This window comes from Apostichopus japonicus, chromosome 18 (genome assembly GCF_037975245.1).
Source record: "Apostichopus japonicus isolate 1M-3 chromosome 18, ASM3797524v1, whole genome shotgun sequence".
NCBI lineage: Eukaryota > Metazoa > Echinodermata > Holothuroidea > Aspidochirotida > Stichopodidae > Apostichopus > Apostichopus japonicus.
The window spans coordinates 18,082,574-18,109,355 of NC_092578.1; the positions used below are offsets into that span (position 1 = coordinate 18,082,574).

A 26,782-nucleotide genomic window follows, 5' to 3' on the forward strand; every position below is an offset into this window, starting at 1 on the left:
ACCAAAAATTTAACTTTATATGGTAATGGAATTTGTGGTACAGAAGGCGCACATGATCAACTTTGCTGTCAAGTTTATGAGATAATGTTACTGCTTGCTACTTCAAATCAAAGTAACACTCAAAGTTTCTGATTAATCCCCACCCACGGCCCAAGATGGACCTTTTTGCCGCTTAACTATGAGACTTTATAGTGGTATTGTCACATCAGGTTCGCGACGTGACGATTTATATGCTTCTGTCTTCTATTTTTTACAGGACTACTAGCGGATGCAATCATGACAAAATCAGTTAATGTGTCATGAGTAAACGTCTGTTGCATTGAACACCATGTGTTGTTATAGATTCAAATACCATATTTCTTTTCGTTTTTACATGGAATTAAATCAAGGGTTCGATACCAAACACAGTGAAACAAGTAACCTGATTTGATCCTCGTACTTTCAAACTTTCCACATTATAATTATTTGCTTTTAGTTTCAAAGAAACCTAATTTGATCCTCGTACTTTGAATCTTTCCAGTATTGCAATTATTTATTTGTTTTAAATTTCAACCCCTCAATGTTGGATTTTTTTTATCTTAGTCGAGTTTTAATCTTCTCTTTCAAGCATCATTTTCAAGCATTTTTCATTGTATGGCATTAGTCATAACTATTACCAAAGACAAAATGGGTAAAGCTATATCCCACGCCAAAACAATTACGAATCCAATTTTGAAATTTCATGACCTTTAAAGGCCGAACTCTATACATCTTGCGTAGAGGGCTTATATGAGTGGACCTATACATAATCTACCAAGTCCGCCTAATCCCGTTCACAATTCCAATGTATTTTATTGTGTGAAAAAGAAAAGACCCACATATTACGTTATTCCATTTCCATAATGTGAATAGGGATTTCAAACATGAAAGTTTTGTACGGTAACTAAGTCTTGTCTTTCCCCTTAATAGACGGAACCATTTACACTTTTAAGAGGTCAAAAATCATCAAGAAAGTGAATTTCATGTGGAATGTTTTATTACACCTTTTCATTCAACAAAAAGTGGAAAGAAATAATGATGTGAATTGCCAACATGTTCAAAATACGGCTGTCTTTAGAAATATGTAAATAAATGCATCGCAACGGGGAATATGGAGACAGAATCTAAATTCGATCAATTTGATAATAATTGAATCATATTTACAACACAGTCGATTATATGGGTATGGAGCCTTTGCACAGCAGGTCTTATATGGTTGCGGAGGTGTTGGGGGAAATAGGGTCCATTTACAATGAACATTGGCACTCGAATTGGTTCTGATAGAGTATGGTAATTGCTTTTTTTTTGTCGTCGATGAAAGTATACACCCACAGGACAAATTACGTTCATTGCACTCATTGAAATCATCATATAATATTCTCGTGGATAAAATTGTATTAGCTTCGAAAGATTCATATCAGCTACTGTGTGGGTGCTATGTAACAAAAGGAAAGGTTAAAGTCTGTTGACAAATTGTAAAAATAGCAGTGAAAAGAACATTTATGTATGGTATTTATGAGTGACAAATCGATATTTTGCTGTATACTTTCAGTTCCATAAAGTAAAATGTCTTTCTCTGAACGAAGATGACTTAACAGTGATGTCATAGATACCATGAAGTCACCAAGTTTAATGTTAACGGTACGAAGAGTTTCTTTTGTTCGAGTCTTTAATTAGCAAAGGATTAACAGCTTCAGATGTTCTCCTGAAATGACGTCATTGTCTGTCTTCACTTCCAATCCCGTACACTAACTCTGTTTATTGGATGCAGGTTAGTTAACTATGGTCCTGAAGTGTCTCTGTGGAGTGAATACAAAGTGCTTTCTCTCCCTTTCACTCTGAGCGGGTCGACCTCGTCGATACCTATAGAAAGGGAATAAAATAATAGTAACTCAATAAATTGCGAAGAGTCATGTACATAAACCAAAGATGTAGTGAAAGTTTCTATATAAACACTTCTTGCAAATTCACGTGAAGATTTTCCCAAAACAGGGCAACCATCATGAAAACGACTTCCATATCTCCCTTACGCAAGGACATACCCCCAGTTATTGGGGGGAGGGTCGGTATAATTCAGATTTATTTTCAAAATGGCTTATATTGAATAACGCACGCTAACAATGGAAACATGTGCTACGCAAATGTAGTTATTGTGATGGAAATAACAGCACTATTTTGCATGTTAGCCCCATACCCAAACAACATTTCTCATAGAGATGGGCGCCCCCTTCGCTTAGACCCCTTCCCACGACGGACATCGTTTAACCTCCTCCCCTCCCCCAACACTGCGCAGTGGAGCATTAATTAATTAATATTATTTAGTTATTTTGGTGTGTAGTTTTGAAAGGATAATGTGAGTTTACTAAGTCATAATCAGGTATTTCCTCTCGGATCAAATGTAAGTGAAATTAGTCAGAGATTAAACGTATAAAGCTGTACTTCATTTGAAATAACAATGTTTACCGCACTTACCCTACACCATTTGATAGTTTGGCGGACGATGTCATAACATTTTCTGTAAACTTTTTGCCTTCTGCGCATGGGCATAGACACGTAGACGGGGTTTGCTGTACGACTGCTGTCTGCTCCGAATTGCTGTAATTAGAATTAAGAAGCAAATTATCTATCTATCTGTCTGCCTGTCTGTCTGTCTATCTTTCTGTCTGTCTGTCTATCTGTCTGTCTGTCTGTAAGTTTTAGAAAGTTTCTTGCGAAAAGTGTTCAAAAGTAGTTTCCGCCTACACCAAATTATGTTCGAACAGTACAAAGTGTTGAAAATGTGCAAAAGTTAACTGTCGCAAGGTGGTAAACTTCTTTAAAGGAAGCAGTAGAATGCTCGTTAAAACTCGGCAATCAGAGACCATTATTTGACTTGGTAGCATTTGTATACATATGATTATATATATATATGTATATATATATATATATATTTATATATATACTTATTATTACTTACTCCATAAATATGATTTACTGGTGATTCCTCATTAGATGTTGTTTCCCAGTCTAGTGGGTGCGCTGACGTCACCTGAGACGTGAGGAGGCACAAAGACAATATTGCGGTGAGTGTTACGATGCGGTAATCCATTTTGTTCCTAACAAGAAGAACAAAACAAAAAAGATTAGTTGTAAGTTGTCTCTGGTCTAATCATGCCTTCACATTAGTGAGTATAGAGATAATCAAATTTCAGATCAATTTAAGCGTTCATCTATGATCCATTATCGGCGAGTAATTTTTCGTAGACACAGACAAAAACTCAAAGAATATATGAATCATATTGTCTCGATCGGAAGCTTACGTGCACGCATTAAGAATGACTAAATCCGTAAACATGATTAAGTGGACACGAACATTTTGTTTGACGCACTTGCTAAATAGAATTATAAACGTTACAGAATATGCTGCTTATACTAAAATGCTAATAATGATCGTTAGATATAAGTACAGTGCCTCGTGTAGCCTCAATGTTTAAAGTTTAGCTACCATCACTTCCACTACAAATCCTAACATTACTACAGAGAGAATGAACCGCAAATAGGAAGACAAAAACCCCTCCCTCCCACCCCACTCCAAAAAACAAATCTGCTTTACTATATTTTCCAAATACCAGAAGTATGTTATGCTACCCCACCGACAGCTTGCGACTATGTTTTGTCATTGAACAGCGAGTTAAATTCATCGGCGTCATGATGGTTAGATTCAGTGACTATTCGTAGAAATTAAAAATTACGACATAATCAAACAATTCTTGAAAGTTCTTTTGATAGTCAACCATTACTGATCAATTGCAAACTCATTCTTGCGTATACGTTTTTATAGACAATGGTTAATTTTGTGTTATGCACACCTTGTATCAAGAGTTTCCGGTTTCCTCTCATTAAATGACAAACCTCTTTGAAGGCAAGGTCCATGGTAATGATCTACGCAATACCCATCGTCTGGAGGTCAAACTATGTTAGCTGCAATTTCTGGTTATTATCAGTTAATTTGCTTCGAGTGAATTCTTACAATATATGTCTCCGTATATTTTAGCAACGGGTATACTGTGATTAAAAATATAAGCTTTTTTTGTACATTTGCCGACAGAGTTTGTACTTCTACACGGATGAGCTAGTGTCCCGTATTACCAAGGGCTTTGATAAACAAATAACCCACGACCTAACGTGGTCACTGATCAACCAAATTATTACTGCATCAACCCACTTCCGAGAATTCTGAGTTCAAGTCAGGCAATAATTAAAAAATGTAATCATTGTGTCGCAGCATTATCATGAGTTGTCCGCTTCATAAAATTCCTGAAAATAATCAAATTCGTTTCCATATCTATAGCTGAATCATACATGGTATGGAGATTGGGGACAAGTTTTGGATAAAAGTCGATATTAGAATGGTGTAATCATTATAAGCATTAGCTGTCACTTTTTTCTCTCAAAATGACGACCTTCATTTTATCTGATGGATCTAAACAAAAATGAAATAATAACATGTAATAATGCCGTGGAAAATGGTAATAGAGGTTCTGGAACAATTATTGCTCCATTACCCTCGCCGCTTTTTCGATAGTAGAACTACAAAATGATGACGAATAAAATAGTAAACAAATGATTTGACAGTCTTATGGGAATGGTCTAAGGGACCAAGTTTGATGGGACTTAAAATTCAACTGCTTTACAAAGAATTACGCGTTGTCAAACAGGGTTAACATTGGCGCCATTCAACTTTAGATGGATTTGTAAAATGGCGTTCTATTTCCGATGAATACATATATATGAAGTGACAACGTCGACGTAAAGCACACGTTAATGCGTAAAAATAGGTAACATTAAATGGCGCAGAACTTTGTGGAGAATTTTGTTAGCGTATTTTTGGCAAGTTGTCGAATTCAATTTGATTTAGCTGTTAGTGATGTGTGTGGGTCCATATACATATATGGCTATTGAAACTATGTTAATATCATAAAACAGGATATATCAGAAGAAAGAGTCGTTCAGAGAAGGCAAACGATCGCAATAACCTCAATGATGTATCATTAACAGAAGCAACCGATTCACATAGAGGTAACAGTAATTACGTATCAAACTGGATTTGTTGGAATTAAACATATCCTCAGTTCTTAATGTAATCCCAATAGCACATGCTAACGATTTATCAACACGATCCAGTTTTACTTTCGTACAAAACTTTAAGATTAACAGTATCGTTACTGTGTTCTCTGTTTGTATAGAAGTGAAATGTTGTGAAGCAAGTCTTTTGATGGACAATTTTCGAAGAATTCGCCAACTGACTTTTGTAGGACTTTCATTCCAGTTAGACTGTGTTTTTTTAAATAAGATACTATTATGCATAATTTATATTGTAATGTAGTTTGTTGTATTGCATTGCATTGTATAATTTTGTATTATGTTGCATTGTATTGTTTTGTTTTGCATTGTATCATCTCAATTGGTATTATGTTGTATTACATTGTTTTGTATTGTAATAATTTGTATTATGTTGTATTGTATTGTATTATTTTGTATTGTACTGTTTTGTATGACATTGTTTTAATTTGTATTGTTGTATTGTAATAATTTGTATTATGTTGTATTGCATTGTATTATGTTGTATTGTCCTGTTTTGTATGGCATTGTTTTAATTTGTATTGTTGTATTGTAATAATTTGTATTATGTTGTATTGTATTGTTTTGTATTGTATTGTCCTGTTTTGTATGGCATTGTTTTAATTTGTATTGTTTTGTATTGTATTAAATTGTATTATGTTTTATTGTATTGCTTTGTATTGTGGTACAATGCATCTTATTTAACATATATTATACCACTGTTACATGTGCTCACTAAGTTACGCAGTAGATTTCGTCATGTAATAAAACGCAATTACGTCCAATACTTTTCGCCTTTTATCGAATTAACATTTCCAGTTAAAAAATAACAAGTTAATCAAGGAGAATTAGAAACAAGATCATCTGATCAATTGGGGTTTTCACGTATACGTTATATTTTAAATTTTCAATAGCAGATAAACTAATTAAGAAACAAATATTGCTATATATATCCTTCCAATTGTAATTCAAATGTCACTCACAATAATTCCTCTTGATTGTTTTTAAATAGTTTTTAGATTGACTAAATAAAGAATGCAGGCGACAAAACAAATGAAACAAATTTCTACACGGGACTACTAGGTAATTTATTTGTCAAGAGACGAAATTAACGGGAGAAATCGGTAAAACCGGACTACCCTAAAGGGTTTGTTAACTTCCTTGATTGGGTCAGTTAAATCAGGTTGATATGTTCACTTCGAGTAAACCAAAGGCCAAAAGTCAATAAGAAAAAGCAAACCCTTTTCTAATTTAAACAGAATGACCTTTTACTTATTGACCAAAATTATCTTATATCGCCTGTGATGAAACTTGACAATTGTCAATCGGAAGCAACATCGAGAGCCAAAAACGAAAAGGGACGAAAGACAGATGGAGAAAGAGATGAACAACAGAAAAAGGAATTAAAAAAAGAAAAAAGAAAGACAACAAATTCTTCGTAATTAGCTCGTCTTATGTATAAGGAATTGACCAAGCGACCCCATCCTATATTTCTTACTTGAGCAATTTAGTTACAAATTGAAACTTTTCATCGAGAAAAACAATTTGGTACCAAAAGAAAGACTTTCATCCAATGTGTATTAGGATAAAGACGAAGACTTCTTTTAATATTGGAATTAAGACCTCTACAACAAATATATATTTAGCAGATACGAATTCCTCTGGTAAACACTTTTTCGTGGGAATACCTTACTTTCTTTACAATTTGACACACACACACACACACATAACAAAACTAGCGAAGATCTGTCATTTATTAGAGTGGAACCACAGAATGTATTTTGATTCTCATGTTGCCTCATATTATAACATAACTTTCAATATGTACACTGTTTTCGTTCACACAATGGCATTATGAAATAACAGCACCACTGACTTTTTAATCCATAACTATTTGAAAAGGGAGCACGCTCACCTTTTTAACACCCGATACACACAGAGAACACAGTTACCTACTGTAAATCTTAAAGTTTTGTACCAAAGTAAAAACTGGATCGTGCTATAAATCGGTAGCATATGCTATTAGGATTACAGTAAGAACTGAGGATATATGTAATCTCAACAAATCCAGTTGTTTTGATAGGTTGGGATTACACATATCCTCAGTTCTTACTGTAATCCTAATAGCACATGCTACCGATTTATCAGATTTGTCAGCACGATCCAGTTTTTACTGTGGTACAAAACTTTAAGATTTACAATAGTTACTGTAATCTCTCTGTGAATCGGCTGAGCTTTGAGCTTACACGTTTAACCAAATTAACCCATTCTGTAATTTTTATCTTATCGTTAATGACAAAACAAATCTAGTAAATGTTTAATATTGTCATAACATTAAGTGAAGTAAGCTATGAACCAGTAAATGTTAAACTAACCCCCCCCCCCCACAAAAAATATATATAAACGACTACCGATCTACTTTCAATGTTTTATGTTTTTGGGAATTACAGCCTTCAGATGTTGTTAAAGAAAATTATTAAATATGTATCGCAAGAACATGTATTATAAAGATAATATCTCTCGTCATGCATACATAGGTTCATAGTAGAGTGCAGTATAGTATCGCTATGCTTAAACGTCTCCAAAAACACTGTACCACAGTAAATGGTGGATTGTGCTGACAAATCTGATAAATCGGTAGCATGTGCTATATTAGGTTTACAGTAACAACTGAGGATATGTGTAATCCCAACAAATCAAAACAACTGGATTTGTTGGAATTACACATATCCTCAGTTCTTACTGTAATCCTAAAAGCGCATTCAACCGATTTATAGCACGATCCAGTGTTTGCTTTGGTACGAAACTTGAAGATTTACAGTTACTGTAAATCTGTAGGTAACTGTAGGTAACTGTAGTTAACTGTAGGTAATTGTAAATCTGTAGGTAACTGTGTTCTCTGTGTGTATCGGGTGCAGATAGTAGTGGACTTTTTAACAATGGCATCCCGTCCTGTATATAAAAGCCTCCAGTAACAGTCAGAAATTATTACGATTTCCCGTCGACGGATATACAAACAAAACCATCTAATCACACTATATTGACGTCACTCTTACGTCATATTACAGTTACCGATACAAGGTGCAAGAAAAGTAATAACTGGATACCTTCCAGTTTACACAGACCGGACAAAGACAATATGAGAGGGATAAAAATGCGTTTGTGATGACAACATCTGATTCTGTTAGTGTCATTTATTGTTAATCAAATTGATTCCACTAAGGCCTTTGTAACAATAGATCGGCTTTTGTTTGCTTCCTAGTTGTAATGAACGGCGCTCTGTATCTCCGACACACAATTTTCATCCATTTATTGCAACATCACATAGACTTTTATTGAAACGAAGCCATCCTCTTAGAGTAAACATTTGATAAAGTCGAACTAGTAAATCAATCTGTGAGGAAGCAATTAAAAGGATGAAAATGGTCTCGAAAGACGTAAGCCACTTCGAAAGGGACGATTTGATTAAGTAAAATAAAACTTCTCACCACCGTTATATACTTGTTTTCATGGTACAAGTACTGCCAAGCAAATGCATTCCGGATATTGTGTTTGTGTGTGTGTTTTAATGTCAGATTTGAAACCCTATACCACTGAAATTTTGACGTAACAGGTTTAAAGAAGAATAAAAAACCGCCTGTAAAAGGAGAAGAAGGAAGATTTATGAATAACAAAGAAGTATAATAATAGGCTACGGACTAGACTCGTTAGAGACGTAGCAATTGGCGGTTTCGGTGGCTCATTTAACCAGGACCATCCATTTCTAGGGGTCCTAAAAGGTTGGTTTCCGACATTTTGAGCCAACGGAACACAAATATCAGAGAAGTATTAGTAGTCAAACAGAACTTTGTAGGTTTTTACTTTTTTGGCTACATGTAAAGTGCAGCAGTTAACGTATATAGCCTTTCATGCAGGGCTCCATCTCTCAATCTGGTAACCGGGTCCCCAGAAACCCTAACTACGCCTCTGACTGGACTCTGTTAGGTCTACTTGGAAACACTATCTGCTCGCTTCAATACACCAAAAATCGTACCAAGAAGAATGAAATTATAGAGTTATCAACCCCCAAGGGTTTGCAAATGAACATCACATTACATTAGCTTTTTGGAACACAAAACAGTATGTATTGGAATACAAGTTTTTGATCACTTATTATTTATTAAGAGAAGCCAAACGATCTTAACTGCACCGATCTCTTTTTTAGTGTGTTTAATGTTTTGTAAATATTTACATGGCCTATCGTCAGACTAAACACAAAAGCAATAGCAAACACAAAATTGCAAACGTAAGCACACGAGTACACTGAAAAAATAAACTAGTCAATATTGCCACGGACTAACGTTAAATTAGTTTGTAACGTTAGTCAATGCACACGAACTAGCAAAAATTTTCGTTTCATCGCTGCTTCTTAGTCAGTTTACACTGACTAAGAAAAATATAATCGCAGCTTAGTCGGTGGCGACGGACTAAGGTATTTTAACCCATGGACTAAGAACGATACGGACACCCGATTTACGCCATAATCGTAGCTTAGTCGGTGTCGACGGACTAATGTATTTTAACCCAATTCGATTCACTTCAATTTGGAAACCGAGAGGCAACGGCAGCTTGCTGGACTTGGCATAGTTTCATACGATCACTCTAAGCAACTTTCAACCGTAAATCACCCAAGAAGGTCTTTGGAAGAATGGAGGTATTAACTGCCATCATCGGCCTACCTGTTATTCCATTAACTTGAAGGTAAAATTAAAGTTAATTGTTAGGCCACTGGCACTAGTACTCATGTATTATCGTTAGTGTAACGCTACCGTTGTCACGCTGGCGTTTCGCAATACACAAGTGCAATGACAGTGAGTAGCCTATAGGCTTCTACTGGGTACTGCAGTGCATTCTCAACACTACAGTGTGCATTCTAAACACCAATTAACAATGTGTTATGTGTGTATTGGGCTAGACTGAACAGTGGCACATAATCTTCTAATTTATTCCCAAACAAATGCTGGAACTATAAGTCTCAATAGTTTATTTGAAGTCTACACTCATTTGGTAAAGACTTCCTGTAATTTCCCATGTGAATCTAAATGGGTAGGCTTTGTGATATTGAATAAGCAAGGCTAGACCTTCAAACGTACAGTCACAGTAGGCTGAACAAATTATGTTGGCTAGTCAACGGTATTATATGTTGCGAGCAGTTAGGATGCAGGCTTCAGTTCTATTTAACCTTTTCATTTATCATTTTTTAGTATTTAATTTCCGGTCACGCTCAGGAAACAATTGCGACATTCCTTCACGGTCGACTTGTTTACTGTAAGAAGTATTAACCGTTTTTTCTCAGGAAAGCTTGATAGTCTGAAGTTATTATAACATGTGCTTTTAGTATACTGCCAAAAGAGTAAGTTGTTGTATTTGTATTGATATTTTATGTAGAAGTAACGGAAAATTTAGTATGTTTAGTTTGGTCTATAATTGCACGTTTTTTTTCTGTCCAATGTAGTGCAGGGTTCACTTGCGCGAATTCAAATTATTCTGTTTATGTATATGTATATGCATCGATTCGTAGATTATGATGTTTTTTGACATTTATTTGTAATTCAAGCATATCTGTTTAGTAGCAAAGTTTAAAGGTTAAGATTAATTAGTTTTCTCTTTTTGATCCTAGATTGAATGAAACTCATTGACGTAAATAATAGATCAGATGATACAGTTTAACGCAGTTGCTAAAACTCTGGGTATTCTCTAGTCTTCGCCGGTCCATTATATACTTTAGTACTACTAGTAAGACTAAATCAAAACGGCCGAAAGACAAACTTAGTGTAACAAAGTATTGATTCTCCTCCAGCCTAGGTCTAAACAGGCTTGTTATGTGAGCAAGCAAAATAACAACTAAAAACGATTAGGCCTATAAATAAGTTGGCTCAGTGCATTTCTGTTTCTAAAATTTTATATTTTTAAAGATCATAAAAACAAACAAAGATTTAGCCCATGTTTTATTATCTCTGTATTCTGGGCATTTGATTCTGGTTGCAATGGTGATGACACTCTCGTTCAAATTTTCAGCTTTATACAGTCTGCTTCAAACTTTGGGATTGTTTTTTGAGACTATAGTGGAAGCAAATCTCACATAACTTTGTGGTGACAACTTTATTTTTTTTTTCTTCAAATGATGAATACTTTGCTGTTTCTTTTTTCCAGCAGGAATTGAAAAGCCAAATATCTAAGTCAAGGGTGAGGTTTCCTGTGATGTACGACACCAGTGTGGAGGCAACAACAGAAGAGGAGAACTGTGTTATATATGGCTTAAAGACATGTTTTAAGATGATATATTGGTACCCTTCGCAGAACAAAAGAGTTTATCCAAGAGCCCAAAAAGCAAAGGAACAAGTACCATAGAGAAAAAAGATGGAAGAGTGAGTTTAACTATTGTACCCAACTGTTTAATGATATTAAAGATACTTTTCATAACCTGTTTTAAAAAAAAAACAGTCTAGTATATCATTTACGTGCAAGCTTCATAAGTTTGGTCAAATTTTCACTGATCTGTAGAGCGGGAGTCCAGAGGGTTTGGTTAGCTGGGAAGGTAACCAATTGCCTGGTACATCACAATGTTCACAATGCATTCCTGTATATGAAACCTGACGACTGGCAAACCGACTGTAGTGGATGTGGCTGGGAGAGCAATTTTAAAGTCACCTAAAAGCTAACCTACTGTAGATCAGTTTTCATGGTAACCACATCAAAGTAAGAACAATGTGTCAGGTATGGCCCCAAGAGCAACAAATGGCCATCGCCAGTAATTATTGGTGGTGGGGTACCCCTGCCAGTGATCAACAATTGACCCCTCACGGCTGACCTAGGTCAGCTCATGAGGTAACCACTTGAAACCTACTGGAAAATGTTGGTTAGGACTTCCGATACAAGGGATGGGCATTGCCAGTAATTTTTATTGGTGGGGTACCCCTGCCAGTAGACCCCCAATATGCCCATCCCCTCATTGACCTAGGTGAGCTCATGATTTGACCAGTTGAAACCTACAGGAAAATGATCGGTATCACTTCATATGTAAGGATGGGCATTTCCAGTATTTTATATTGGTGGGCCACCACTGCCAGAGTCCGCCCATCCCTTACATATAGAATCCTGTCAATCATTTTCCAGTAGTTTTCAACTGGTTAAATCATGAGCTGACCTAGATCAATGAGGGGGGGGGGGCATTTTGGGGGTCTACTGGCAGGGGTACCACACTAATATAAATTACTGGAAATGCCCATCCCTTACATATAGAGTTCTGCCAATCATTTTACAGTAGTTTTTAACTGGTTACCTCATGAGCTAATCTAGGTCAATGGGGGATGGGCATTTTGGGGGTCTACTGGCAGGGGTACCCCACCAATAAAAATTACTGGCTATGCCCATCAGTTGTATCTGAAGTCCTGACCAACATTTTCCAGTAGGTTTCAAGTGGTTACCTCATGAGCTGACCTAGGTCAGCCTTGAGGGGTCAATTATAGATCACTGGCAGGGGTACCCCACCACCAATAATTACTGGTGATGGCCATTTGTTGCTCTTGGGGCCATACCTGACACATTGTACTTACTTTGATGTGTTACCATGAAAACTGATCTAGGTTAGCTATCAGGTGACTTTAAAATTGCTCTCCCAGCCACACCCACCACTGTCGGTTTGCCAGTCGTCTGGTTTCATATACAGGAATGCACTGTGAACATTGTGATGTACAAGGCAATTGGTTACCTTCCCAGCTAACCAAACCCTCTGGGCTCCCGGTCTATTGGGATCATTATTAACATGATTAACATAATTATTAAGCTTTGAAAAATAACTTGGTGTTATGCTGTGCAAAGCTAATAATTATTTGGTAAAGCTGCTATTCCTGGCTTATAATTTGAGGGACCTAGATTTAAATGTATACTTCCCAATATGTTATAAAATTTTAATGTAAATGTATGTTTATGATAATGTGAGTTATCATGTGCTATATCTGTATCTGTGCTTACACGTATATCATATTTTCTGTTCACAGGTCAATAATGGTGCAGATTTTGGCTTCCTGAAGACAAGTGGGAGGCCATTTGTAGTTAAGAGAAACACTCTTTGTTCGTGAAGACTTAACTGGTGTCGATTTGGGGTACCACTTTAAAACGAAAGTCATGAGGAACCCTTGCCCAAGATTCAACTTTGCATTATTGTGCAGTGCTATACTTTTGCGATTCATGTTTGATCCATTAACTTGTCTTAACTTTGTTGGAATAAAATCATATTTTCAGATTTTTGTTTACAGTGATTTCTTCTCTATCTGTCGAAAGTCAGCCTTTGTAGACATCAGAAGTTTTATCAGAAATAATACTGCCAATGTACACATTATTTGTGTTTCTTCTGCTCTCTTTTCTTTCAGTGATGCTAGTCAGTGAAACTAGTCGGGTTTAATTCTTTCAGTGATTCTAGTCAGTGCAACTAGTCAGTCGATACCGACTAAGAAAGGTTAGTCGGGAGAGGCACCATCCTGACTAATGTAAAACCTGCTATAAACTAGTCGGTGGCTCATATAAATTAGTCGGTAAAGACCGACTAATGTCACCAACTAATGTAACTGACTAATATACATTTAGCGACTAAGAAATTGTTGATCGACTAAGTTGACGGACTAAGATGACCCACTAAGAAATCCAGCTGACTAAGGAATAAATTAGTCGGTATATCAACTGACTAAGGCTATGTTAGTCGGGAGAGGCACCAGATGGACTAACGTTATGTTAGTCGGTGAACCAATTTAAGTTTTCAGTGTAATGTATTCGAAATCTGTACGTAGGCCTAAACTGCTAACAGAAATTATATTACGTAGCAACAAAGTTACATTTTATACCAACTATTAATGACAGATAGGTGTAATTACCATCTATCATGATAGACATCTCAAACTTTTACTTATTTTGTTGGTAACCTATGAAACTTAAGCTTCATCTTATAAAATCTAGTAAATAAATGACGTTTTACCTGACATGTGAGTTAGGAGACCTTATTAACTTGATAGAGGTAAACCCATCAGCAAATTATCAAACGACAACAACAGTTTCGTATATAGTTCAGGAAACATTGCAAAAAAAAAAGGAGGGGGGGGGAAATAAAAAAAATATACCAGAAATATTTCACTTAGAGATGATCAAGGACTTTGTAGATGTAAATAATACCCTATGTATTGTATTGTACTGTTTTGTTTTGTATTGTATTGCATTGTATTAATTTGTATTGTTGTACTGTATTAATTTGTATTATGTTCTATTGTATTATTTTGTATTGTATTACAATACATCTTATTTAACATCTATTGTACCACTGTTACATGTGCTCACTAAGTTACGCAGTAGATTTCGTCATGTTATTAAACGCATTCTCGTCCAATCCTTTTTTGCCTTTTATCGAATTAACAGTTCTATGCCTGGAAGACGTTGCATCCTTCATGGCCTCCTTGAACGTTGACTTTTGTGAGTCTCAAAAGGTTGATAATCTTTAGTATACGTTTAATTGGAATTGGTTTTTACATGACCATTTAATCATGACATGGTTTATTTGTTTCACATTCTATTTAATGCTAATCGTTGAGACATTCTCATATTTCCTTAGAAGATGTAATTTTCACTTTCTTGAGACCTATATTTGGCATATCTTCAATTGTTTCCAACTCACTCACCTCTGGTTTTTTGTTTTCTTTATGTAGAACAGAATTTTATCGTTGCCACCCAGATGATGCGCAGATTCCCAAAGCGTGCAATCATTGTCATAATCACGACATTGCATGTTATTATGTATCCATTATTATGCTTAACTTCTAAAAATAAACTTTTAACGAAACTAGATATTACAACTTCCTTTCAACTTTTATAGCTATATTCGGTCAGAACAAAGAGAGGCATAAAAAAGCTTTCCTCTTCGCTCAATGTTTTTTATTTTGGTTAATTTTCGTTCAATCAACAAGATTCATTATTAACTACATATCATACCGTCATTAAGAGAATGTCAATGGCATGGCTGGTATATAATAAAACAATCTTCTACGCCATAATCAATAAACAAAACAATGAAATTGGCACCGAGTCTTAACCGCGACCTTGTTCAACGAAATGACGTCAGACAGAAACCATTTAATAGCGAAGAGTAACTCTAATGTAATATAGAGTTTTGAAGCAAAAGCAAGGACAAAATCAATTGAAAACAAAATTACAATTCGAAACACATCTTGCTACTCTGTCAATTCGGGTGGTATCAACACACCTACCGTGGACGGCAATGCGTAGGAGTTTTTGAAAAGAGTTTAAAGGTTTTGATTTCGTTTGTGAAATCTGAGAGCTATTTCTTCGCTTGGTGGCCTGACCTTCTTAGCAATAACTCTCGGAGTATGAAAATTGTTTGCTTCCTGTATTCGTGTTAGTCACAAAATACAGGACAACCTGTTACTTATTCGTCCTACTTTGCCTCAGCATTTGCCCGGTCGCAAAAATATGACTTCTTAGTTCGAGTATCCTACATCCAAGCATTCAAGTGTCTATAGTTAAAGTTTCCTGTGGAGGTTTCATTCACAGTTTGAATGTGCTGGAACTAGTTAGTACGTCGTTATCTATATTAGTTTTTGCAGTGTTGAACATTTTCATCAACTTGTTTCTATACATCTTCGAGATACCTAACGTATATGACACACCCTTTTAAATAACAAATATACTAATTGGCAGCACATAAAGAAATGACGTCTTCGACAGCTAACGACTGATTCTCATAATCGTGACCTCTGGGAACGTTCGTTATCCTTTAACGAGCCTGACATTCCGTTTCAATTTTTCTTCTATAAAACTCGTTCCACTTACCTCAAGACAACTTCTTTTTATATCTATATTATGCCCGAGGGTCCTTTACCATGATAACAATTTCCATTGAGATGAATCATCTCTCGGGCATTGACTAATTTCGTGAAATGGGCGATTGAACGGAATTAATTGTGCAACTCGGTTCCAAAGGAAAAAATATTCAGAACTGTTCTGATTTTCTTACTTCCTTTTTTTTTTTTTAACTTTTCAATTTTTACAGAAAATTTACGCGTAAATCAGAAGGACAAAGAAAGACAAAGTTACGCCAGTTATTAGATTTTATAACCTGCTGTCCTCTTGATGTAGCGACGGAAGTAGTTTCCATCTTGGGGAGGAGAGGGAAGGGGTGGGTGGGGAGGAGAAGGGGAACAGACTTCGAGTGGGCAGTGGGACATGTGACTTTGGTGTAAGGACAAGTAACACCATAAATTTACATCAAAGCATTTCCCGAAGAAATGGATCTTTGGTACAATTCATATAATTCAAATCCTACAGTATTTGATGTTTTTTTCAACAAAAGCGGACTCTTTTTTTCTAATACATTTTTTCCGTACTTTGTCAACTACTTGGCACTGTTTTTTATTAACTACTGTAGTCATGTTTTCAACTAGATGTAAATAACAAAAGCTTACGCTACAATTATAAAATGGAAGAGTCCATTTCTTATTTATAACAATGGGCCCTTTTGAGGTTCTGGTTTGACAAAACTCGGGCACGTGCTACCTTCCCCCACCCCCTGCGCCCCACGGGCTCCGCCTATCTTGTATTTGATTATCAATATATGCAGAAATAAGATTTAATGTGTTCAAACTAAGATACTATATTAAATGTATTTCATGGATTAAAAACCAAACGCTAATGTCATCCTGTGAAAGAAAACAACTGCCCAGATTCTTGTATATGTAAAGTGTAGCCTACTAGCCTAGGCTCTGTACGTCTACTATGAAAGTATGACTACTGTGGATATCAGGCTTTGCCGACATGGGAAGTACCTGTGCCATATGCCAATTATTGTAATGAAAGTAACGGATATCGTATACTGTTTTAGTGTATTCACTTTCGAAATATGGTTTGCTTTCTGTCGGAAATTTACCGAACCTACTGAAGGTAACAGTGATTGTTAGCGATAAGAGAAAGCCATTTCTTTCCTCAATGATTTTTTTGCCCACTTTTCCGTATTTGTACATGTGGGGAAATACAAGATGTTGACTTCTATACATTAAACGGAGACTGCTCTTTCAGAATTGATTTAACTATCGTACATGTAGCATCTATGAGTGTACCGAAATAAACTTTTAATTAAAATAACAGCCAAAATTAAAAATCAGAACTTTTTCTTTAATGTTGTTATCACGCTATAATCAATCATTGCATCATTAATCACCCAATACAGAGTATACTTTGAATATACAGCCTAACACTCAAAGCTCACATTGAACCAAATCCTAGCTATGAAGTTATGTTGTTATTCTACACCTTGAGCTTGTTCTACACGAATGTGCTCAGATTATTTTTGATGAATGCTATGTAATATTGAAATATCTCACTATGACGAGCGATCGACTCATTTGAGTTAAACAGATGAGAAAACAATCTTACGAAGTTGATAGTCATTTGCCCTTTGCAGAAAGAAAACGAAATTCCGCAGGTTGATTTGATGATATTAGCTAAAACTATATCGAAAAATACCTTCTGGGTTTATGTTTTAATTAAGACAAATGTAGATGACCAGTAATGCACTTCATGTTGTTGTAAACTTTCCTATATAAGTAAAAATTTTGATTTGCAAGTTCAATGCTGTATGTCTATGAATAAGGCTGCTGTTTTTCATCTCATGTACTTTATCTGAATATATAGGCAACGATTTTCTTATGACCTATTGGACTTTAATACAGATCTTAAAATATAGAGTCATATAAGCATACAGACGCTTGCTTCATGTAAAAAGAAACGGCTTTTGCCTGGAATTATAAGAACTAAATATAGCTTTAATATGTTACTATAGACCGAATTGCACTAATTCACAGATTCCTCACCATTATTTGACCAATACTCTGCTACAAATTCTTCCATAAATTTGTTTTTTGTCCAAGAAGGCAAAATCAGCTGACAGATGTCATGAATAAATAATGACGATAACGATGATAACCCCGATCCTAATATGCAAATTATGCTAGGCCTGAAACCATTTTCGGAAAAGGGCTGTACATAATGTTACTCTGGTTGATTTTGATGTTGAAAACTAAGTGGCTTTCGTAACATTTTAATTATCTGCAATGATATAAATACAACAGTATTAGCAATACACACTCCGCTGGCGCAAAGGACTGCTTTGACGAATCAAACTGAACAATTTTGCCATCATTATTCGCAACTCTCTGTGTACTTTACACACATTCAATGTATTTCCAATGGCAGAATATACTACTTTAATTTGGGTGAAAGAACATTTTTGTCTTAAGTCACACAAACTATAGACCTTCGTTAGTTGATATGTTCGACCCGGTTAATTAGGACGGCAGTTGCATTTCGATTACTTGCGGTAGAACATAAACCATTTGCGTCCTTGTACAATTATCATGCTTCTAGCAAGTTAAATATAGATATGGAAACAAAAGTCCAAATATAGAAACCAACGAAATTGCCCATGTTGATGAAAAATGTATAAAACACTGATCTGTTCGTTGCTCGTTGAATATAAAACGCATTTTACTGACTATTTTGCTGAGGTCTTGTACGGAACAGCCTTTGAATGTTTAACCCATTGTCATGTTTTAAGTATTCGTGGCATACACACACACACGTACATGGTCTATATATATGTTTATATATATATATATATATATATATATATATATATATATATATATATATATATATATATATATTATATCAACCATAGTATCACCATAGTAACAGATACATAAAATGAATTTCATTGGCAGACAATTTATTTTAACAGTGGAGTGTAAATTCGAACAAAGCTTTGTTATTATGCTGCTAAATTGTGCTGGGCATCTAAACGGCTCAATTAGTGGATTTGATTATAAACTCCTATTTGTATTTCAGATCAAAAGAATATGTCAAAGAACATAATCCGACTTCTATACGCTTTTTTCCTCAAAACAAATCTCACATACAATTTCTTATTAATTTAATAATGCTGTCATTTATTAATTTCCGCATGTCATGGGGAGTTGGGAAACCTATTTAAAATCCTCAAATCAGTCAACGTTAAGTTTTCCATTAAATGTCTGGTGGTAGAGCTCGACAGGTTCTCAAATTGCATGTCATAATGTCTATACTTAAAATACTAAAGGGAAATGAATCCTAAATCACTGAAAATCTGTTCACACGACTTTCTTTTGAAAATAATTAAATGACAGTGTCAAGCCAGGATAGTTCCTCTCAGAAGGATTAAAAGTCTGTAATAATTCTTAAGAGTCCGCAGTTTTTTCCCGTATGGGTCTGTAAACGTCGTAAGAGAACCTTTCCATATATCTAGGTATTCTACTTAAATCTTCTTTCACTTTATCCCGATCTTTACATCCCGATCTTAATATATTACTCAAATGAGGTAACTAACCCAAATAAACGACAAAAAAAATGCATTAGCGGAACGTTTATCCTTCATAAACTTTGATGTAAATGTTATTTACCTTGCATGATGTAAGTTATAATGGTCACAATCGGACTAGGCTTGTTGCGCATTTGTCACGATCAAATATGAGATAAAAATTTCTTCGAAGAAAATCGTAAAATGATCGTGAAATAATGGTGCTATTTTGAGAAGAGCTGAACTATAACTTTTTCGAATTATATATTTTGCATATCTAAGAGTTAACGTTTACATTATTATGATTTAATTAAATGATCGCCTTGGTAGACATTTTGGTGAAACGATGAATGTCGGATTCAGAATTCAAGTCCAAAAGACAGGACAGTTATCCTACATCAGTCGTAACATTCACAGTGCAACAATCACTAGTAGACAACAGCGTAACTATTAACTTGAGCGGGGGGGGGGAGGGGGGGGGGGGGGAATCGGGAGCATAGGATTAGGTGGGACCCTAAAACGAGCTAAGTCGTGCAACTGAGAGAACGTAGTATTTGCGCGATGAGATTCGGTTCCCAGAATTCTCGTGATAATATTGAACCTATGTCACTACCGCAATGTACTGTGTAAACCGTTTTCTTTTAGGCTCCGGGACCCGGGAATTCTTCCTCTCTCAACCTCCTGGGGTTGCATCATTGGATGAAGATTGGAGTGTTTCAATTGCTCCCGTGAGTCTTTTTTAGTAACGAATGAAATCAGGATGTAAGCCCACTCTTAGAAATTTGCTTACCCACAAAAGAAGAAGAAGAAAATTAGCGGCAGTTTCCACTATAAATTGCAAACTAACTTTTCTCGCTGGAATTCAACAAAAAACACCGTTGTTGCATCTTGAAGTTGAGAGAAACTATGATATGTATTCAGTGTTCAGCATCTTTTGTCTTATTTGTCCTGAGACTTTACTCTGGTACTGCCTCTTACGTATTAATGTAATTACATCAGGAAAAAAACGACTAAAAATAAATCACAAGGTCTCAAATGAACATGTAAAAATAAGGAGGCAACTACGTAGGATTTCGTGATGGTTAACTAATAGTAGAATAGTAGTACGAATAAAACTTCCATAAAGGTCAATATGTGCATGGGATTAACTGGACTTACACATTCAAATTTAATGGAGGTGATGTTAGGTTCGCTGTTTTTTTTTTTTTTCATTTATCAATAGAATGGATGTCTAACTTATATTCTGCGTTACAGGACGATATCACGTCATTTAATTAAGTTAATTCCAGGGAAAGATTAGTTGCAGGGTGGCGCAGGTGTCGCCTGAATTTTATCAGAAGAACTTAAATTGGTTACGGTACGGCTCGGTATTAATAAGGGTCGTCTCTGCATTACGTGCATGTTCTTAGAGACAGTATTAATTTAATTTGACACTTATTTACGAGGAAAGAAAAAGTGACAGATAGAAACATGTATGTAGGGATAAGGGAAATAAACATATGGCTAACATACACAGACACTCAAGTTTTGATAAGATATTGCGAGTGAAATAAAGACTTCCCTTTAACGTTTATATAAAAAGAGAGGTTTAAAATATATTAGTTCGTATTTATTTTTTTTGTTTTTTGCAGGGCGCACAATGGACGAGTAGTATATATTGAGGCATTTTTATCGAAGCCACAAAGTGCTTACTTCAAAGATATTATTATAAGCTATGCGTAATACAGACGTCATACAGACGAAAATGTGTTATTCTTTCAATATATATTTTACTAAAGTTTTCCAACTACTGAGCATTCGTCGTAACTTATTGAAAACACACAGTCAAATAAATGAAACTTACATTTTGGGTACTTAGCTATTTTTCGTGAAAAGCAATTAAATATTTAGCCAACAAAAGAGTGTGGTAAGCTAGATAACAAGTTCGACTTATGAAGTGATATGCGTGTGTGTCTACTGAGGATACCATGATTATTGTACCATGATTATTATAAAGCCTCATTTTCATATTGATATAAACATGTTTGAACATAAATATTATGAATTATGGTATCAATCTTGGTGTCAGTATGCATTAATTGTTAAATATAATAACATGGAAACTACAACGCAACAATAAATAAGAATAAATAATTGCTACTACTTTAACTGAGTACTGAAAAAAGGATATATAGGCTATATAAAAATGTATACTCAGTTTTAGCAGTAAACTATAAGCGCTTTATGATTAATACTTTATGTGTGTCATTTGGACATATTTTTATACTTCTTCTGGTAATGAAATATAAAAGCCATGAATAAATGCTATATATTTCATATAAATATATACACATATATATGGTAATATTTCACCTAAAGTTATTTCTGTTTCGAATAATTATTACTTTTACCCCCAATTAACCTTCACTTATAGTACCATTGATAGATAAATAATCATCTTCAATTTTCAATGTATTCATGAATTTATTGTCACAAACACGAACTACAACTTCTTTAATTATAAACATCACAGAAAGTGGATCGAAAACAATTTATACATGTTTGTTGCCGCCTGTTATTTCAATATATCTTGCACAAAATCTCTATATGTCGGGTAAAAATTACTTTTTATTTGTTTTCAAGATCAATTTGCTCAAAGGAAGGAATAAACTTCTCTCATATAGTATACCTTTATCATATAGATTTAAAAATTTCCGATATTGTTGTATTCCGGACATTTCCTTCAAAGTGGAAACACTGTCACGAACTTATTTCATGCAATAGATCGTTGTGATAATGACTAAGCATAAACTATACCCAATGCAAAAACAAAGAACAATGCAACAGAATATGCACTTCCTAGTTAACATGCATGCACTAATAGAACGAGATATAAAAACAGTATTCCTCTGCTAAATCTGCTACAATGTTGTGGATATCACGTTTGAATATTGTGCTGATCCAAACTTTATGACGAAAAGTGCACTCATACAATAATAGATCGACCTGCAACTAGTTTACAGTCGACATACCACAGAGAAACGTTAAAGAGCCGAAATCAGAATCATTAAAACTTCGAACATTTACAACACATGCATTAACAAATACAAAGAAGTATCTTAAAGTAATAACATGACTTCAATTTTCCAGATCGAACTTTCATGTTGGTTCTTTGTACTATCAGCTATAATTAACGGAAAGGAGTGTTTTGCGAATGAGTTTATAGGTACTGGTAAATCGAAACTTGATTAGGTTCAACAATCAAAGCTTGACAATAACAAAGTTAGAAGTAACTTGAGTTGTTATATAAGTAAAATAACTGATATGTTGTTTGTTTTCAAAGATATATTTTATATAAAACGAAAACAATTGAAACTATATGGAAAATGCATCTAGTTCTTTTCAATGTGTGTGTGTGTAAAATATGTTAAAAATATACAAATTCAGATATGAAGATCGTTCAGAGACATTTTGAATGATTCAAAAGTATTTGTGGAAGTTTAGATTCTCATTTAAGAAGGCAGTTGCATATATAAGTACTAAGTTTGTTAAGAAAATGACCAATATAACATTAGCATGATTATTTATAATACAACACCCACATGATAAATCTACAACAGTTATCGTCCACTTGATTCAAGACCACTTCTTTGAAGCAACACAACACACGATTTTTTTTCACGAACGTTACTTAGTTCTTAATCTTCAATGGCTTTATTAATATTTTAGCTATTTAATTAAAGTACTTACCCTGAAGAGATGTAGCCACTGCCTACTATATCTGTCAATGTCCTAATCGGACAACACCGTCAAGTGGAATTTCAAAAATGAAAATGGTTCTCGCCCAGGAAATCACTTTAGCTACTGGATCTATAGTGACAACTGAAAGGTATATCTTGACAGTAAAGTATGAAACTAAATGTTTTCTTGAATCTATTTGAACATCTACAAACTCCCCTCGTTTGCTTCTCTTGACCAAAAAAACGACTTTAAGTGCACAATCTTGTAATCTTAAACTGACTAAGCCTCTCTGACTTGTCTTTTCAATTTATAAACTCGTTTTTACAACCACCTACGAGCACTTTCTCAGTTTTGGTTATTACTACTGACTTCCCTTCTACTCGTGAACACATTGAATGAACTATACAGCGCGTAACGGAGGGGTTTTCATTCATATATTTATCTGGTTATGTGATTGGCTGCTAAGAATTTTTATAGTGTAGTCAAACCAGTCACATAAAACCTCATCTAACAGTTGAATATTCATGACGATTTCTGAGTGACTGCACTTACCAGACGTGCTTAAGGTTTACATCAAGCTCCATATTGGGTGATAGGGTTTCTCAATCAGCTCTATGGTTTTACATCCTTTGATCATTTCACAGCAAGTATTGGAGTTGATATTATTTGTCATGATCTGTCCGGAAACGTAAAAAATTACACGGCTACGTGGACAACAGGAAGTTTGAATCTCTATTTTACATTGTCATTTTATTTATATATTTGTTATTATCTCAATTTGACGATCATTGTAGTGGCAAATCATGAAAATAAAACAGAAAAACAACCTTTTATGTACAATACTTAACATAATTTCATTTAGGCATAAAAGAGATAAATGGCGTTATTTGTAGTTTTCCTAATGTTTTTCACAGAAGACATTTGTGGAAGAATGAAAATACACAAAAATGTAGAAAAATGGAGAGTCAAACACTGTTTTCAAGTGTTCAAGATTTCGTGTGTTATTAAACATCGGCGTTGTTGACGTAAGTAAACTATGTCACCGTTACTTTATACATATATTAACACCATTGTATTTCCAATTTTTGAACAGATTATTCTGCTTGGGGTATACATAAAATGAAATAAAAATAGTCCACTTTGAGAAAAAAATTCAATATTACATTTAGCAGGATCACGACAAAGGGCTTAACAGCAAACTCATGGAACAATGTGTAAAGTAAGAAATTTACTGGTTCATGAGATCATTCGATTTCAAGATATAAGTTGAAGGTATATAAATAACAAAATAGGCTATTATAATCACCCACATTGTCATAAACTATTGGAAGTGTTTCATTCAATTACTTCTTTTTCTTCAATTAAATCTGAACTGTGCCCAATGAATCATAAATTTGAACAAATTGACAAAACAAATGTTTAAGATGTTGTCAGTAATACTTAAAGGATGTTCGAATTTGGTTGATTCCAAATTTTCAAACAGCGAGTGACGCAGTTTGATTAACGTGGAATACAAAGGCATATGTGATTGGAAAATCAAGGAATAACTATAGACAAATACCACTCCAGCGCAAGAAACGAATGAATCTATTACCCCATATTCCAGGAAGTTACTTAAATTAAGATTTAATTACAGAGGAGCAATTTGTAGGTTAAAACTATTTACAGTACGGCTACATAGTACCAAGTCCAATAGTAAACGTTAACAAGCAAAATGACCAGACGTCTATTAACGTCATAATATTCTATAATTGATATTTGATTATCTCTCAACATGTGTTACCAACGAATGGCGGTAGTAGCAATCCAGGAGACATTTCGGCATAAAAAGTCATATTTCAGTGGGACAATATGGGTATTATATATATATCTTTATTCATGACATTTGGAAGGAAATTAGTAAAACATTTCTGTACGTCTATGCAAAAAATTTTTTAAATTTATTTAATGATAACTGTAGGGAAAGGAGTTATCTTTTCATTTGTATAAAGTTAATCAACCCTATTGAACACAATGTCTAGATCGCCGGATCGTTCTTCGCTTATAAAAATGGATTGCATTGTTTCGGACGCCACGTAAAGCTGCTATGAATGTGTACCGTACCGTACTACTGTACACATTCATAGCAGATGCAGCTTTACGTGGTGTCCGAAACAATGCTTATCAGTTTTTATAAGCGAAGAACGATCCGGCGATCTAGTCATTGTGTTCAATAGGGTTGATTAACTTCATACAAATGAAAAGTTAACTGAACAAGAATGCTATATCTGCTTTAAGTCGGACATTTTTCCATTCGACACAGTCTTCTACCTTTATCATACAAACACGTACTATAGGCACGAGTATGATTCCAGATTTTCGTCTGAACGGTATTTTTTTACTAAAGTAAGCGAAAATTTAGTCTATTTGGTTCTACAAATGTTTTAATATTATAAATCGAGAGAGAGGGAGAGAAAGAGATGAGAGAGAAAGTTAAGAATTACAACAATTTCAAAAGCACTTTAATTTGAAAGTCAGTAAGTAAAGATAGTAAACGAACGCAATTGAAAATATTTTGGTTGTTTTATTTTTCGAATTTTCACATTTAGTTGATTCTACCTCGTGTAGCCGCATCAATTTTGTGACTAAGTAGTATTGCATATGCGTGATTATCGTGTGGATATACCGTATAACTATATACTCAAAAGGCTAAACATTTATCAAGTCTCACGTTTTGTCCCTCAGATGTTTCTTTTTTCCTTTCCATTTTCGGTTTCAATTGAAATGCACCCATCTTCTTCTACAATATGGCATGTACCTATTGACAACTAAGAATCATCAGATGTTCTGGAGATTCATGTAAATCATTAAAAACATCTGTTTATCCTAATAATAACTCTATTTTTGCTTAATCATTACCATTGTGACATAACCCTGTGTCTAAACTTTCAAACGTTTCTCTACATTCAAAACTTTGTGGCAGATAAGCAATGGCTTTCACCGTTTTTGTTCCGTGTAATATAAAATATATATTACACGGAATATATATATATATATATATATATATATATTTTATATAAGTTTGATTAAATAACAATAACTAAAATTGATCAAATCATAACTTGTCTGTTTTAGGTTAATTTTTGCCATGCTCGTGATGAATTTGTATAAAACAAGGCACCGTAATATTTTGTAGAAATATGAAAGTCACGTGTCTCTTTTGAATGTCGTTACTACGTTGTATACATATTGCTACGTGAATCGTAACTAGGGTAACTGCGTCAAACGTGCTCAATCATGATCTTGGATAAAACAGTGCAGTTTTTCTATATATTTCAACTTAAAAATTATATTGCTTTATAATAGTTCGTATCATTATATTTTATACGTAGACAACCTACATTCATGCGACTGTTATATATACGTTCTTTGAACTTTAAAGAATGCTTTAAGCTGACTCGCTATCAACAGAAAAAGATGATTCAAGTTAAACTTGATGACTACGTAAAGAATCACATCGAGATAATTGAAGCATAA

At 34.6% G+C, this 26,782-nt stretch overlaps 1 long non-coding RNA gene across 1 annotated transcript; it reads right to left on the minus strand.

The window, feature by feature from the left end:
* Positions 1-997: 997 nt before the first annotated feature.
* On the minus strand, positions 998-23,660 carry LOC139958982 (uncharacterized). The gene is made up of 4 exons (XR_011789917.1): positions 23,276-23,660; positions 2,975-3,113; positions 2,491-2,613; positions 998-1,881 (listed from the first exon to the last, which is right to left on the minus strand). It is a non-coding gene; the product is annotated as an uncharacterized lncRNA (long non-coding RNA).
* Positions 23,661-26,782: the final 3,122 nt, after the last annotated feature.